This window comes from Vanellus vanellus (assembly GCF_965231255.1).
Source record: "Vanellus vanellus genome assembly, chromosome: 11".
Classification (NCBI taxonomy): Eukaryota; Metazoa; Chordata; class Aves; order Charadriiformes; family Charadriidae; genus Vanellus; species Vanellus vanellus.
The window spans coordinates 7,833,092-7,851,715 of NC_138916.1; the positions used below are offsets into that span (position 1 = coordinate 7,833,092).

At 36.7% G+C, this 18,624-nt stretch overlaps 1 protein-coding gene across 1 annotated transcript in view; it reads right to left on the reverse strand.

Annotated features, from left to right (window-relative positions):
- The window catches only part of ENTREP2 (endosomal transmembrane epsin interactor 2), an 87,468-nt gene extending 70,713 nt beyond the window's left edge, over positions 1-16,755 (reverse strand). Inside the window, exon 1 of the mRNA XM_082488536.1 lies at positions 16,704-16,755. The gene's annotated coding sequence lies outside the window, so the exon portion shown is untranslated. The remainder of the gene's footprint in view (positions 1-16,703) is intronic.
- Between the last annotated feature and the right edge of the window lie 1,869 nt (positions 16,756-18,624).

Sequence of the window (18,624 nt, forward strand, 5' to 3'; positions counted from 1 at the left end):
GAATGTCTATTTAAAGACCAGAAGTAGTACTTTAGTTTCCTCCTGTATCATTGTGTAGTCAATAACAACAATAATAATAAAAGTTACGGATTTGGTAATGCTTCCCAGGCTTTTCAAGGACCCTGCAATCCAAAACGCGACCTTGTCTCTATACAGGAGCAGAGTGACATATAATGGGAAAGATCTATTTGAATCAAACCAAGTCTCCTCTAACATCTCATAATAAGAGTATTCCATTCAATACCTTCAAGAAATTCCCTGTCAGTAAAGGTAATTTGCATAGGTGGAAATTCTGATGGCCATAAGGATTATTTCCTCAAGTGTGATCAGATTAAAGGACTGCAACACAACAGTTCAGCATTGTCGTATTCTGCATACAACAAAACACATTTGTTATTTCTGTAATGCAGATACTGCTACAGCAGTCTCAATTTACAGTTTATTTAAATATTTTTAGGGAAGTGGAACGAGGGCCTGATTTAGTAATAAAGCCCTCACACTCTCAGCTTAGAAACATTAATTAAGTAGAAATTTGTCAAAACTAGATACTTCAGCATCTATTCATTTTCTGCTGTTATGATTCCAATTAACACTTTTAACATCTACACCTTTCTGAAGTGCGTTAAAAGGAACTAAGAATAATTCTAGGAAGCTTGGTAACCCAAGCATTTTTCCCCTAAAGCACAAACAAAAGCTACTATACAGAATCTTACAGCTCATGGAATACTTGAGCTGTAGTTTGAGAATGAAGCACCAGTTAACTTTCAGTCCAACTTGAAAATGAAAAGCTCAGTCCAAACAGATGATAATATTATTAATTGCTCTGCTCATTATATCATCTCCCTACCATTCTTACCAGGACAGCAAACACTTCTGAATCTAGATCTGCACTAATTAATTTTGATATTTAAAAAACTTTTCAAACCCTTTTCATGCCCTAACAATAATCCATTCCTCTCTTGCCCCCCCTTTCTCTCCCACCCCAGTGAGCAGCAACAGAAGTTAACTTTCAGGTTTGAGGCATATTTGCTTCTGGTTTTCCCTTTCTTGTTAAGGTCTGACTGCAGCAACAGCTGAAGAAATTCTGAGAAAGCAGAGTAAAAGGATTTTGTAGCCACACTACAACCAAATCCTTTCGAAAAGGGAGCCTTATACTCTCCACACTGATTTGGCATCCATTTGCCATGGGAGGACGAACACGCATCAGGTGAAGGCATTACCACTACTTTATGCACATTCCTACTAAAAGTCTTACCATTTGCTTTCAACACATTTGCACCAAAGGTTCCTGAAATTAATACATTTTGTGTGTCCACTAGAAACCTTGGGCTTATAAGGTGTTTGTGTCAATCTATTCCATGAGTGACAAACACACTATACTATTAAATACATTTAAAACTTAAAATAGACAATATGACATCCTTCTTTTCACATTCACTCATTTGAAAAGTGCGTTTTATATGGAACTTAACATCAGTGGCTTACGGGCTACTACTGTATCAGAGAGGAACCAAGAGGAGCTTTACTTTCTTGCAGACAAAATTCAAGCTCTCTCTTGAACTATTCAAGTCATGCAACAAACTTCTAACAGCAATTTTAACAAAGCAAAGTTTGCTGGTAGTTATTTTCATAGCAGAGAATAAATTTATGCTTTGGCAAATAATCTATTAAAAGGGCAAGGGGCAGTAACAGCTGATACGCTACAGAACCTCATACAAAGTTTGCTACATGAAAGTAGGCACTCAAAAGAATCTTTCAGAGATCTGCAGGTATTACTGCAACAAAAATAATCAGATAATCTTTACTATATGTGAGGCAGTCAACAGAAGTCCTTTTGACAAAAAAATATGCTTTATATATTAGTTTATATTGTCTCATTTTTATCACTAACATTTTCATTTACACACCACTGTTTCCCTAAAGAAAACATACATGCACATGAAATCTACCTTAAAATATTATTTTGAAAGAGAAACAAAGCAAACAGCACTAACCTATTTTAATGCCACTCAAAATGTTGTCAATTTGAAATGCTTCAAAAATGACTGCTGCAGCTTTACAGTCAGGTGCAAAAAGCAGATTTTATATCCAGCGTGATCATAAACACTTCAAATATAAATGATTTCTGAATAGAATTTTGACCACATAAGGCAGATTTAAAATTTCCAATAACCTCAGCCACACCAGTTTAATTTTCCTTCCAACATATTCTCTAAGTAAAAATTGAAACTTTGTAAAATTACGTAATAAAATGCTATTTCTGAAAAATGTTCCATGACAATGGCAGAACATGGTTAGGCTAGGAAAGAAGACATTTTTCTAAATGAGTTTTGTATAGAAAAAAACAATCCATATTTAAACAAACCAGCCATCTAAATAAGTAATTAGAAATTAATTTTTTTTTGAAAAAAGTGTGAGCAGTCTTGTAACTTTAAAAAAAAATGTACATAAGACTAAATTTATACTTCCATAGTAACTGCATTAATAGTGTCCTCCACATACACAACATACTACTTTTCGCAAGCATCACATTGCTGGAAGGATTCACCTCCATGGGAGTGTCAGTAAAATGCTACTCCATATAAATTAACCTCCCGTAACATCTGTAGCAGAATACCCCAAGGAAATAAAAGCTCACGTTGTCCTGCTGACAAGAACAGGCATCAAAAGACTACGCAAGCAGCCCTTCCTGGCAGTGGCAGCATTAGAGAGAAGAGAGTTGTAAAGGTCACACACAGATATTTTGCATCTGTCTTTCCCAACATATTAATAGCAATTAACTACGCATGTGCAATTAGCCTTATCAATGAACAATTGTGTGGTCTCTCTGAAAGCTATCACACCAGAATACTTTTACTTTCGTCCGTAAGGAAGAAGGCTTCTGTCAGGTAAGCAAGGTCACCAAGCCACGACTGCTAAATTCTATCACCAGTACAGGTGCGTTTTCAGGATCAGACAGTTTGCAAAGCAAGTCTTCAATGTGGACAGCCGGGCTTCCAAATGAGGTGCTAATGTAACTTCATTATAGTTTTGGCTGTTTAAAGAAAAATTGCACACACTTCTCTATGGAAGACTCACAAGAGTAATTGGATGGAGACCCATCAATATATGAACTTCAAAATTTCTAGGACCTTCACTCGTACATCTGAGGTAGAACGGAATCCATAAGGTTGTGTGAGATTTTATAGCATCTGTAGTAAGGAAACCTAAAAACTTGATCACAGGCATGTCTAACTCAGGGTCTAAACTGCGATTCACCTGGCAAACAAAACCCACTAAAAACAAAGTATTTTTCTTCAACAAGAACAGTATAGTTAGATTCTCTTTGGATAATGGTGTATTTCCTTCCATCTGTTGCACAAACAAAACTGAAATCACATGAGTTTTGACTGTACAAAGAATGAGATACATTCCCAACTCCATCACCCCCCCAAAATACTTCATATTAGTTCATGCAAATATTTTTTCTATTTTTAAATAAAAACATTTCAGATGCAATTCATCTTGTCTAAAATAAATTTCTGAAGTTACTGTTGCCTCACCATTGTATATCAAAATACAAAATTTAACAGATCCTTGCCATGCTGCCCAACCAGCCAGCTCCAGTGATACCATACAGATGCAGCTTTACTCCCGTTACCCAAATTAAAGGATGAAAAACATATAGTCACCAGTTTGGCCTTCACATACATGGATAAAACACGCACATCAAATTGTAAATGTCTTTTCCTAGATTAGAAACAGAATTTTTCTATGTTTATGTTATTATAGCTTATACTGTTTACAATGGAAGAAAATCCTATACTGGGAGGACATGGGAAATGACACAAACAACATATTTCTATTTACCTCTTCTGAAGAACAGTTCAATGAAAAGCTGATGCCCATTAAAAGACCTATGCAGCAGAGGGACGCTCCACACTGACTAAGATCCGCAGGCAGCATCTTGTTGCTAGCTCTCCCAGCCAGGGAGACCTGACAGAGCAGTGTGTGTAGGCCGAGTTCCCATTTCCGCACTGTCACACCAGAAGCCCTCCAACTCAAGACCCCAGGAGTGGCCTCTCCAGTAGAGGTGTTTTCCCCACCTTCCCAAGGTAAGCTCTAACCAACACATTTGGCTCTACAAACCCTGATGGAGGGGACAGGCTATGATGTTGATTACATGAGGCAGAACCGTCTGCTCCTGGCAGCAGCCCCCTGAATTGCTCCCTGGGCCCTATTAACAAGGGTTTGCTCCTGTCTCTCTCCCTCCCACACAACCCCTAGAGCACACTGCACTGCAGATAGGTTTGTGCCCCTCTCTGCGGGAATGTACACGCGCCTCTCTTCAGTTCTGTCCATAAATAAGTGACAATTTATTAGGGTAAGGGGCACAGCAAAAGGGGAAGGGCAGGCAGACTGCCTATATTACGTATCTCTAATTCTTTTGCCACTTCAGTATCAGAGAAAGTATTTAACGTCTTGAGCCATTCTATATAGGTCCTCTTTACTGTTGCACTTTTACGTGTAAGGACCATTCCAGCAAGTAGTTGTCAGGTTTTTGCTGTTTTCTCTACTGTCTGAAAAAGTACCAGAGAAAACCATTACATGTTAACAGAACTTTATCTGCAGTAGGAAAACAAGAAGCAAATCTTTTGCTTTTCCAATCAAATGCACATACTGATTCTCTACTGTGGTTCTTACACGTATAGCAGATTAACATATACTATCCGATATTTCCAAATTTTGTAGTATTACATCAGAAAGCATGAACATTTTCCTACCGATTCCTGACAGTTGTCACTCAGTTATATTTAAAAGCAAATCTCTACATACATAAAATGCTGATACGACTATACAGATTATAATATGAATGCAAAACAAGAAGATACGGTATAGCTTTACAGCTTTTAAAAATTTTAGTAGTGGATATTACAATAAGGCTTTTTTTTGGAAATCATATGGCAAGTAACAGAAAGAGAAATACAGATGGGTAACTTCCCCATACATTTATCTCTGTATTTAGAACTACACTCAAAACCATGTATATGCTGCGGTCACTTGACTATCTTAAACTGCAGGTCTCCTCAAGCAAAGTAAAGCCACTGAATCAATCTGATGGACTGAATTTTCATTAAAAATGCCAAATTAAAAGAAATGAGATCTCCTAATCCATCATCAACTGAAATGAAAATAAAAATATGACAACAAATTGACTCTTTAGTTACATCACTCTTTATGGAGACCAAACATGATAATAGTATTAATAAACAAGCTAGGCTGGTAACCACCCGTAACAGCTGCAGAAAGATCAAAATAAGACAAAAGACTCAATTGTTTTCTCTCTTAATCAGCTTTCAATACTGTAATGCTATGGAAATCAATGTAATGCTATGGAAGTCAGCAAAGAGAGAACACCTGTAAAATCACAGACTAAAAAAAAAGCAGAGAGACTGCTTTTGACGTTCTGTCTGTGCTGCCCATGTCCATTCCCTTGCCATACTGGGAAAAGAAATTACAGGAGCTTAACAGATTTAGCATCTTTGCAGACCTCTAGAATCAAGCCACTACTGCGGCATCTCAGAGGCAGTGGTTGTTTTGTGTTTGGCTGCCACACCCACACAGGGGGTTCAAGGCTCTGGAATACTCTGAGAGGGCAATTTTCAGTCTCTAAGCTATAAAGACATCCTCCTTCTTCCCCAGCTTTTTGGAGGTGGCTCCATTTGATCCTATACAGCACTGCCCTGAAGACTTTGACTACATCAAGCTTAAAGTCTGGCCACTTCAGAAGATGAGAACTTTTTTTGGTGTGCTGCTTGGGTTTTTGTTTCTTTGATAGACTTTGCAGAATTGCAGAGCTGTTTAGTTTATCCTTGCCTGCTCCCCCTCCACCCCCCCCCAAAGAGAAGCTAAGGATGTACTATCTCTTTTCCTGAGCACAAAATACCTACATACAATTTAGAATTAAGCCTCTTACAACATAGATATGGATAAATTATTATTACTGTTGCTCATGGCTATATAAAATCTACTATATGGTAGAAAACCAATCACTGCCTGGTTCTATTTAACTCTACATTAGGTCCCATATTTAAATGGGATAAATGCTTTTGCACTTCCACTTTTGAACAGATACAGCTATATTATTTATAGATGTCAGTCTTTTCCTATACTAATATGAAACAGTAATACTACAATGATGAAGAGGCTGAATAGATCCTTTTGAATGAAAATCCTAATAAAATATGAAATATGACAAAATGCAGAAAAGCTTCATTCTGTTCTGAACAGTGTTTAACAACATATCTAGAGACAAACTACATAGTTTCACCTCTAAAACCGTATTATTTTATGGTTTAGAAATAGAAAGCATAGCATCCAAACAAACGTGGTCTATTTCTGTTTGCGTTATTATAGATTTGTGCAGCTTTTCTATCCAAAGATTTTACAACACTGAGCAACCAAATATTGCAATAAATGAGCAAAGAAAATGTTGAAACATAAACAAAGTTTTCTCAATCTGGGATCCAGGTAAGTCTGCTAAATCATTTTAAGTCATCAGTTTAAAATCTTCTGCAATTATTATGCTTTACCCACTGTAAATAATTGCAGGGATCAATTGGGTTCAGTGGAAGTCTGAATCTAGCAGCTGTAGGAATTCAGTAGGAAATGAATCACAGATACTAAAATTGTGTGTAACCACTTTCGTATTGGTACTCTACAAGGCAAAGATGCCAAAACTAGTAGAAATGTGAAAAATTAGTACAAGTTGGTTTTGCACATATTTTGTTCAATATATGTATTTACAATTTTTAAACATATTGACTCCTTCACTCTCAAAGCTCATATCTGGCTTCTTTTGACTTTGGAAAACCTTCAGTGCTTCCAAAATCCTTGAGACTACATCAACTATCAGGGCCTAAAGTAATGATATTTCACTTCTGTAATCTGAAAACTAAAAATATAATTTATGTCTCCAACATCTCCACACAATTTCTGATAATGTGCAATGAATTGTCTTACTACATTTTACTATTTTTAGAAACCTCTACAGCTGTAAATGAAACTGCTGGAATTGAAACAACTTCCTTTTTAGAATATTCAGCATCAAATTATTAGTCTTACTTGTTTAAAAAAATAAACAAGCCAACCAACCAAAACATACCCGTTCTCCTTCTGAGCCCCTCAAACAATTTACACTGCCTACTAACTCCTAAACTCCTTTTCTCTATGGTGTGAATAGGTTTGTGGTAAAATCCTTTCGTTGGTCACTATCATTCACACGCAAAAAATGCAAGTACAGGGTTTTACTTGCCATAAACATAATAATAATATAATAATAATAAAGAGTAGTAATAAATCCTAGGCATCTTACATTTCATGTTCACTCTACTTTGAGAATTAGGGGCTTGCTTTCCCTCAGCAGTTTTCTCCACTTGATGTTTCTGCATGTTTTCTTGAGTGATATTTCTTGAAAGTGCAAAGTGCTCTTGCTGCACATCTCAAATGGTTTACAAAATACACATTAACAATTAGATCTTTTCCTTTTTATGAAGGTATAATTTTGTAAAACAAGTGACTCATCTTTTAGCCTTTTAACATTTCTCTACTTATACCTAGTTTTTTAAATGCCCCAAATTATCTTGTGCTGATACAGTAAAAAAAACATTTCTTATTCATCTTGTTAGCCATAGTCATGCCTAAAATATAAAGATATAACCCACTCTCAGGGTTTAAGAGTAGTTAATTCTGTCATTGCTTATGGCTTTACCATCAGAAGCTAGACATGATAAAATTAAGAACAGGAAAGGCGCTTAAATATCTATAACATGAAAAAATTACTCAAGTCTGAAAGGAAAGTTACTATGGAAGCAAAGGTAAGTAATGTGACATTTCCAGCACATAAACAAAAAGTGAACAATAAAGATGATGGCAGACTTCTAAAGAATGAACTAAGTATTTTACTGAAAGACAGAGACATCCCTAAACAAAAATAATTTCTTTTCCTCAGTGCTTATAAAGGAAGTGAGGCAGATGTCAGAAACCAAGATTAATTTACCAAGGAGGAAGAAGAAATGGTGAAGGAAACCAGACTCACACCAAGAAAGAGCTGAAGAAATTAGGCTGTGCAAAAGCTGCCAAAAACTCTAGGACCAGATGGGATGCAGCCTGCGTTTCTAAAAGAAGGCGCGAATGAGATGGAAGAACCATTAGCAGATATATTTAGAAAACTTGTGAGAACAGGGGGATTACTGATGGACCAAAAAGAGGCAAATGTAGCACCCATACCATACTCTTCATTATAAGCAGCAGCAATGATACTGGAACTATGACAGTTTCCTATTGCATGGTACTGTGCTAGCATTAACTGCTGCCATGGCAACACTATGCAACGGGAGCAGATGGGGAGTAGAAGGGTCTGTTTAAGGGTAATTAAGACGTGCTTGTTTTGGAAGGGGCAAGTGTTAAGCCCCAGCAGGCTTTGTCTGCTCTTCAGGAAAAGCTGCTTGTGGTCTTTTAAAATTTTGCCACTGGGGATAACTAATTAGCAGATAGATGCTCAAGAGAGGAGTCTAGATTCTGACATGGGTGCCAGCTGGTGGCAGCTGTACCCAGGAACAGGCAGCCTTTGTAGAAAGGGTAACAGAGAGATGCAGACAGACAGACCCAGGCAAGAAAAAGCTGTAAGACATGTTAAGCTGTGAAAGGGGACACAGAATGTTCATTCTAAATAGATGCTTCACTCTGTGACACCTTTTCTCCCCCTTTATAAAATTTCTTTGATTCATTTCCTCTGTTTTCATCTCAAGTGGTGTTTCTTTCTCTCCCAGTTCACAGCTTTACTGGGTCGTCCTCCACTTTTTTCCTTTTTCCTCTTCTGTCAGGTATGTTCTAACAAAATGGCACCGGGGGTAGGTTTTTCTGTCAAGTTATTTCCATATACTAAAGAAGAAAGAAGGAAATCAGCAGTCTTAGGAAATAAAACCAACAGCAATAGGTGAGACAGAGCACTGTTAAAAATCTAAATGTTTATGTTAATCTACGTGCAAAAAGAAATTGGAGACATGAACGTAATCAGTTTGCACACACTCTAACTGCAGACTTTAAAGACCCCACTTTCCAGATCCCCTAACTCAATCCACCATGAGGCATTAATTCACAGCCTAAACCAGCAGTTAGTAAACTGGGAAAACATCTCTCAGGGCAGGGGACGCAGGTGGAAAGTCCAGCCAACCTCTGACTTCCCCACTTGATACACACACGTAAAAGCTCTTATTTTTGGCAAACAAAAATTGCACTACAGTGCAACACACACACTTGGTAACAGAGGGGAAGACTGGAGAAATGCAAGACCAACGGCTTAAATAAGGGGAAACTAGTCAATAACAGCGTCTCAAACTAATAAAGATTCAGAAAAGGTCCATTTGAGAAAGAAAACAAACCAAACCCCCAAAGGCCTCAGATTTAAGGCACAGACATCTATCAGGAGGATTCAGATAGGAAAGCTGATATTTGACAGACTACTGTCTAGCCACCCAAAGTCACTCCCTGTCTAGTGGAAACTCCCCATTCATGGTCCACGCATAGCATCAGAAAAGGCCTCCAAAGGCAATCAGAAAAGGCTAAAGCCAGAAACAGCACTCAGAGGTTGCAGCACTTCAAGCTAAGACTAAAATTGAGCTCAACTGCACTATTAAAGAGTTTTGGGAAAAAAAAAACAACACATTTATCTCACTGTGTTAATGCATAGGAAATAAAATACTATCTGCTATTAATTTCCACAGACTGATCAGCGATATCAAAGTCCAAGCTGGACTGTGCAAGTGTGGTTGATCAGATAACTTCTACTTTCTGAATAACTGTGCAGACATCACTAGGGCATATTCCTGCATATGAACATCTAAAATTATATGCATCTTCTACAAATATCTTTGAAATCTACTTTTAGAGAAGTGCTCCAGTAAAATATGATCACTTGAATCTTCACTGAAAAACAAAACACAAAACCCAGCACAAGTACAGCCAAAACTAGTCACTAAATATAGCATAGCTATGTAAAATATTTATGATTTTTTCCTAGTTATGTTATTCATCAACATAACTTATGTAACAAAACCTTAAGAAATTCCCATTTGTTTATCCTACAGTTGGTTACTTCTTCAAGTATTTGGAAATGAAAATTTACACATAGAGCATAAAAATACACTAATGAAAAGGAAAGAGTAAACATTGTGGTTGTTCTGCTCCTACTGAAACTTTAACTGCTGCCAGAAGCTGAGAAGAGAAAGAAATATGAAATATCTACAACCAACTTTTGTGGGGAACAGCTCAATCAGGATGTGATTAAGGACGCCTAAGGTAGACCTGTTCAGTTGCAGTTCTTTTTCTGTTCTCTCCTATTCCTCTTCAGCTGCTCTGTTCACTAAAGTCTCCAGTCCAAGAACAGCATTCAGTAAATTAAAAGCACCCTCCTTGGAGCATCTGAACCCTTATTGACCCAAATTCAACATGAGAAGACGAGATTCACAGCTTCTGCCATGCATTTCACATAGGGTGCTGGCTGGAACGTAGCCAGAGAAGCAGCACTTACTCGTATTTCTCTCAAGAATTCACCTACAGACCACTGGCACAGTTACTAGGACCAGGGTAGGAATGGTACATACATCCTTGGAAGCGAGTATGGAAGGAGCAGGAATGAAAGAACGACAGTTATCGACTGATTGAAAAGGCCCCAAAATCTGACCTTCACCAGCCTGCTTTGATGGAATTTTATTTTTCTTTTTTAAATAAGGAAAGAAAATATACTAAAAAAACCCCAAACAAATGCAAAAACCAAACAAAACCCAAACCATTCAGGTTTAACTATTCTGTTTGAGAAACTGCTTGGAATAACTAACAAACAGAAGCAGCTTTGACAGAAACAAAAACATATTTTAAATCTGCTTTCAAATTGATGTAACTTGGGATATGCTTATCAATAAATATATTAACCTCCTTTTTAGATACGGTCTCACAGACTTGTAGTATAACTTCAGTCACATCGCAGTAGTGTGCAGAGACAGTTGATCTAGTTTGGTTACCAGAGCAGTATAGCCATGTTAGTGCTTTACATAACTAGCCCTCAGCGAATGGAAGAAAAGGAAGGGAAGAGACAAAGAAAACTACGTCCCAACTGTAGGAAAAAGATGATTTACAGCTCACACTCTCTTCAACGAAGTCACTCAAACATAAGATACAAATCTATTATAAGTCAGGATTAATTAGTTATGGTGCTTATGGTACTGTATTTAAAAATTACACTGAAAAATCAGATTACATTCTATGATTTCTTATTGACGTGTTTTTGGTTCACTACCACTCCTCTCTGCTCATCTAGTCCTGTTCTGCTCAACAGCTTTTGATCTCAGTCTCCCTTGTGTTGCCAGACTCACATTTTAATTCCTCCTTCCTGTCCTAGTCGTCCGCCTTTCTCTTCCCCTTGATTTAGCATTCAGCTCCTCTGAATTTGAGTATTTTTCTTCCATGCTCCTAGAAAAGAGGTCAAAGAAAAACACTCTGCTCTCACTTTCAAAGCCTGGGTTCGCACTCCAGTCCACACCAGCTCTGAGCAAAATTCACAGCTTTATATTAGAAAAGCTACTTTGTGAACCAGCACTGGATTTGGGTTGCAAGTAGAATCAATTACAGCTTTCCAAGTTTCTTTTTCAAAGCAAGCAATACTCAGCATCCAACCACATCCAGTTTATCAGAAACTGCAAAACTCTGGTATGTAAGATGTAGTTGTTTTTACCTCGTTTTGTTAACCTTTAAACTAATGCTTCAGCCTCAAAGATGACGGCTTGTCTAATAGCAAGGTTCCTAATGAACATCTTGATCAATGAATTCAAAGACTACACGTGCTGAAAGGATACTGCAGAGTGATCAAGGGACATGTTAAAGCAGAGTGATATTCTGCATCTCATCTCAACATCACACAAGTATCAAAGCCAACAATGACACACAAGGTGACGGATGCCTTTGGACTCTGCCATTCTCCCAGGTCGTGCATTTCTTTTACTTGTTTTTCTCTCACAATCTTGACCCATTTATGCTAACGTTGCCTCTCCACTATGTAGTGGAGATTATCTATTTATTCCAGCTGCCAAAACCAAATCTCTGCTGGGGAAGGGAGAGGTGGGGGAGAAGGCTGTTTGGTGATTATTTTTTTTTATAAAAATAAAAAATTTCAATCTGATTTCATCTGAAAGGAAGCTGTAAATTCTCTTACCAGAGTGTAGAAATACATGTCTCATCACTTAAGCTACTCTAGGACCTCAAGGTTAAGTAGTATGGCCAGGAACATGTCAACATCCCACATCACTGAGAACAATATGGGAAACTTACATAAAATGTATAGAAATAATGTATAAGTATCATCTGTTTCGTGGAAGTTGGTTGTTTCTGCTATACTCAGCAATGATATCTAGTGATAGGAGATAATCACCAGGAAACATTTGGACCAGTTTTAAATATCCATGCATCTTGTGGGGCAAGTGTATATGCAAATGTATTTATTTTAAATTATTAGATTTTTTAAAAAACCACACATATAGACATTTTTCTACTGATTTTTAGTGAAAAAAGAAATTATTTAAGTCTGATATTCAAATAGTTCAAGATTTTCATAGGACTTCTGGAAAGAAAACCTCTCATTTCACAACAAACTACCAAGCTGGCCCAAGACAAATATTTTCTAACAAAGTTAGTTCAGTATTTGACTGATTCTTACCACAGGCGCAGTCTGAGACCTTTCACAGCAGTCCCTCCTTGTGCCTGATGTGCAAGTTGAACTGCACTATTTAGGATGACTCCTCTTTTATTTTCCTGAAGTGATGAAAATCCTATCTCTTATAAAAAAAAAAAAAAAAACCAAAACCAAAACTACCAAACAACAAAAGAAAGATAAAAGTGCCTGAAGTAATGGTTCATTTGAAGGTATAATGGACTGAAAAGTGTCTCCTTTGATTTAAGCCAAAAGAAAGAAATCAGGAAACATCCTGAAAAGCAGATATACAGTCCAGATTTTTGAGCCTTTATAACTAGGCTAGTTACTAAAGGTATATGCACAGATTTGCATGTTCACTGATGCATGGAACTGTATCTGGAACGCAGATTTCATAGGAAATGCTTTTAAATAGCTATTTTGAATAATCAAGATCACTTATTAATACGTATTGTGTTGTGTTCACTGACATTCACAGACATTAAAAAAATACACTTCTGTTTCTTGAAAAAATATTAAATCTATCAGTTTATTGTAAAAGCTTTCAGTTAGAAGTGTAAAAATATTTTTCTGGGATCACCCAAATGCCAGATGGCAACAGAGAAGCTTTCTACTCAATTCAGAGGCTGAATTAATCTCCTTAGCACAAACAGATTTGCAATTACCATAGACTGCAACAGAAAAATAATCTCACTGCACAGTTTAAAGTTTTGTATAAGGTAATTCAACCTCAGGAGCTACACAAGGTCTCCCCCGATTTTCAGACACTTCCATAAACCACGAGGAAACAAATTCCTATTTTAACACAGCATTTTAACCTTAAGCAGTGGTACTGACACTGCCAGTATTTAGTTTCCAAATAAGGGACCCTTGAAAGATATCCCCAAGGCACTACAACTTCTCTAAGATTTTGTAATTAAAAATACAGAAAGCTTAATGAGAAAACATCTAAAATATATGAAAAATACTGTTCAAAATTAATCCATAAATAATTTAAAGATCTCCTTTGCCCAGGTGTCTCCTCTGGTAAATGTAAATACTGGTTTGATAACAGCCACTGATTCCTTGTATATATAAAGCATTTTGGCAACATAAGCAACCTATGGCTAGGTGGTGACCAGTAAAATTCAGATAAGCTAACACAATCTGGTGTATCCTTCAGATAATTAAGCTATGCAAAGGCACCTTAGCATGAGAGCTTCTATGTGTAATTAAATTTCTGCACAGTAACGTCACAGTAAAACTTCCTTAGTGTGTACACATTTGTGAATCTTCTACTGAATGCATAATATAAAGCACCACTCATGCTATTGTCTTGGAAATACACAACTATTCTGAGTTTTGACTGTGGTTTAACACCGTGCGTCTACCCACTCATTTCTCTACCAATACTCCATAACACATTTCTGGTAAGATACAGTCAGAAGGTAACAGTTGACGAACTACTATTTGTGTTTATTGCTTCTTTGACAACTTCTTTTTGCACGCAGAAAATAATGTTTGCAAAGACAAGACACTGCATCTGTGAAAAAGATTGTATGAATACAGCGATGACCAAACCAGAATCAGTAGTATGAGGGGCTGACCCTGGCCAGCAGCTAAGCATCACACAGCCGCTTGCTCACTCCCCCTTGCAACAGGACGGGAAGAGAATCAGAAGAGCAAAAGTGAAAAAAGTTGTGGGTCGAGATGAAGATAGTTTAATAAGTGAAGGAAAAAAACAACGCAAGTGATGTAGAGTGGAAAAAAGAGAAAGCCTTGATGCTGTGCAAGTACTATTCAGAAAGAGCCAAAACACTCGTGTGTTACCAGCCCTAAGTCACAAATCCAAACCAAGCAGGAAATTGTCACATTAAAGTATTATCAGCTTCACTAGTTTTCAGAATGTCACAGAAGGTGCATGCTCTAATTTTATAAAACTTTATTCATGGCTTCAAATGATAAAGCTATCTTTCTTTTTGTCATCCCTCTTTGCAATGCCAGATTTTGTAACACACTGCAAGAGAGAGAGACATGTATATTGTAATTGATTATATAGTTGGTTATAATACTATAAATTAGCTTAAAAGCTAATTATTGACCATATGTATTTTGCATATGTACTGTGTAAGCAGTACTACAAGGTTGTAAAGTTATACAGTATTGATTGCTTAATCAGACCAAATAGTCATCCTGCACACATGGGTTCTAACTGCTAAAAGGTATGTACAATTCAACAAGGAAAACCAGACATTATGTAGGCACTGCAAAACTATTAGCACTGGCTACCGCACAGCTTAATCCCACACAGAGGCAAAAAACCTCACCCCTGCCTCCTATTCCTCCAAGCAAGTGTTATACCACCACCACGTGCCAATACAGAAATACAGAAGAAGAACAATCAGGATCTAACTCATGAGCACTAAGCTTACTCTTGGAAATAAGTCTGAGAAATTCTGAGTATTTGTACTTCATGACTACCCATTCACGACATATCAGCAGTCTCTTGATATGTTCTAATGTGAAAGCTCCCCTGCTCATCAATGGTGAGCACAAATTTGTCTTTTTTTTTTTTTGTATTTTTGTCCAGAAACCTGCCTGCTACTTTTCTCATGGGCACTCTTTAGTTCCAATAATTTGCTTCACTTTGACCTCATTTTGGGCACATTTATCTTGCCATCAGGCATCTTTCTACATCATATAGAGTTCATCTGTTGGTAAAAACACCAATCAGTAAATCAATACAAACTTAATCTATCCCTTCTTTAATAACAACGAAAAGTGAATTATGGAAAGGGAAAGGAAAAAAAAAATATCAGAAGCTCCAACACTACTGGCTTTAGTTCGTAATACTGAAAGATATACCTGAAGTTCAAATTAGGCTTATTCTCATTAATACAGGTCTTTCCATTTCATACTTTCCATTACATTCTTTTTTCTTGGGACTATCTTTAGTATTACCTCTGTTACAAATGTTACATATGTTAAGATGTTAAATATGCACATTTTTTCAAAAGCAACATTTACCTGTTAATACATCCTTATTGACACAGTCATCTCACCTTTTTAGTAAGATTGATTTGAATCTAATATTACTTTGTGTTAATAGGTTAATTGAAACTCTACTAGCATGCATTTACAAAGCATAAATTACTTTTCATTAAGTAACTACATTAATCTCACAATAGTATACATGATGTAGCTGAAAATTGTTCTGCAGATGAAAAACAGCTACTAATAAGGAATATGCTTTTTTTGCCATCCAGATAATTAGTTAAAAAGATTTCTCTGCAGTGCAATTTTAGGCAAGTTAAATGCAAAGATAAATGCAGACCAACAGTCTGTTTGTCTAGAACAACAGCAACAGACTAAGCACTTTTGTAAGCATGGTTTTAATTTTTGAAATATATTAATAAAAAAATTATTGAAAATTATAACATATTTCATTAATATCTATTAATCCAAGCAATACTGCAGTGTTAAGCGTATCTACTAGGCAACCACACTCACTTTTTTCAGCCATTTTTAATTTCACACCATCAACTACAGTATGATTGCTGCCTTTCTTTAAACATACACATTCATCAAAATGTTTATGATTCATTAGTTCTTACATTTAAATTAATAAAACATATGCTACCGCTTTTAAAAAGAGAGCTAGAACTGTAAAAATGGCAAGGAAGGAGCAGTAGATATCTGCATTCTTTTACACATGTTAATATTACAGCTCTCCAACATTCAAGTACAGATAAAAGAAAAATAATGTTGTCACCTAGATAGTTTATGTAATACAACCCCAAAGTCCCAAAATTTTTTACTAAGTGTTTATAAATATTAGGATACATAACAGCACTGGAAAATCATCCCCAGAGGCTATAAGGCTTCTACATAAAGACAAAACCACTGGGAGCTACTTCCACAGAATCCTTTAATCACTTATCTAAAGTCTTTCCAACACCATTAAAGCCACATTGTCACTCACCACAAGTGAAAGGGGCCTCTTCCATGAAACAACACCAATTAGTCCTGACAACAGCACCTGTAATAAAGACAGCAGAGTCACCAAAGAGACCTGGGGTTTATACCAGTGTCATTAAAAAAAAAAAAAAGTATTAAGATGAAGCTCAATACACAGTCATGATGTGTATTTACAGAGTGCTGGAAACCAACTGCTAAAAAGATAACATTTTCATTTTATTCTCAATAAAAATATAAACAGAAGTACTACTAAGCTGCTTTTAAAACAAATTTCAATCCAGCTGCCAGACCCAATTAGTTCTGATCAGATCACAATAGGTCTTCAAACAAATTCTCTCAAAGTCCCAAACGTTATCAGCACTAAAGAAAAATAAGTGTTTAGGGTAAATTTTCTTGTGGTCTTGTAGCATCACTAAAAATTAGCTCACAAAAAGGGGAGTAAAGATAGGACAATCACAAAACCAGCCAGGGCATCTGGCTAAATTAGCAAAAGGGGCTTTTGGTTTTGTTCTGCTCTGCCACCCAACCAACCACACTAGGTTTGGAAAAGCCCACATACACTCATTTAAAACCTATATTTAACATATAGATACATTACCCCCTCCACTACAAGTGAAAAGAAAGTGGAATTCAGACCTTGATACACCTAAGCTGATCTTAGGTACTTTAAATAACACGCAAGTTACAGTTGAGACACCATAAGCTTTACATACAGTTAAAAATAGAGAGAGAAACTGGAGTAATGGGTGAGGGATATTGACCCTGGGGTGGAAAAAAAAAGGTGGGGAGGAACCTTTTCACTAGAACATTTAATTAAAGCTAGTAAACAAGAATGCAAATAAAGCGCAGAGAACAGAATGTATGATGTATTTATTTCATGAGTCTGCACTGTCATTTTTTAACCTCAGGTTGTGTAAAGAATTTGTCTAACTTGTATACTTAGCTAGCCTGATACAATCATTATGAAATCCTCTGGCAATTGCTTAGAATAAGCTCTAATATCATTACTGCTCTCTATAGACCTTTGATATTCAAAAGGATGGAAGCCCAGAAGCTAATGAACAGCTCTTTCCATGAAATTATATTCAAGGTTGGATGACATTCAAATGCCAGAAAGTCACCAGTCGTCATGTTTCAATAGCAATCTTTTAGGTATAAATAGTAGAACATAATAATTAAAAATGCATCTGTATCTAGCCACTACAGAAGCAATGTACACTGTACTGGGAACCAGGCTGGAAATAGTCTGTCTACTCATGCTTGGTGTGAATGTGGGAGAAAGAGCTGTTGGTTATACAGAGAAGTTGGGTTGGAAAGTGCCTGGTTTAAGCTTTCACTACGTCTAGTCTGTGGACATTCATACTGTGAGCACGTTTCAAACATTCTTCACAACTTGATAATATCCACAGATGCTGCAGCTGTTGAAAACATTATTCAGGAAGACAGCATGTTGGAAAATGCACCTTTTGATATCTTCTTTAGCAGCTACGCCATTAAAAAAAAACAAAACAAAACAAAACCAAAACAACTCAGATGAGGTTTCATAGTAAAACCTCGATGTTAGTTTTTAAGCCAAGTACAAACGCAACAGATGAGAAGGCATAAACGCACAGTAAAAAGTGAACCGAAATCAGGTTACGGATACCAAAGACTACGCAGATAATCCCTACATGCAAATGTGCATAGTTTGTATTCTACAGTATTTCCTACATCATAAAAGCTACATACTTCTGGATGTTGGCCAAGTCAGGGAAAAGCAGAGAATTCCATTTTTGCAGTTAATTAAATTCGGTCACACAGCTGCATTAGCTTATTATTGCTGTATGATAACTGTCTCTGGGCTGATAGTCCTGTAATGTGAAACTGCACTCAAGAAGGTAAAATGACAGGGTTAGCTAGTCTGACTGCAGGCTAGACAGCAACAT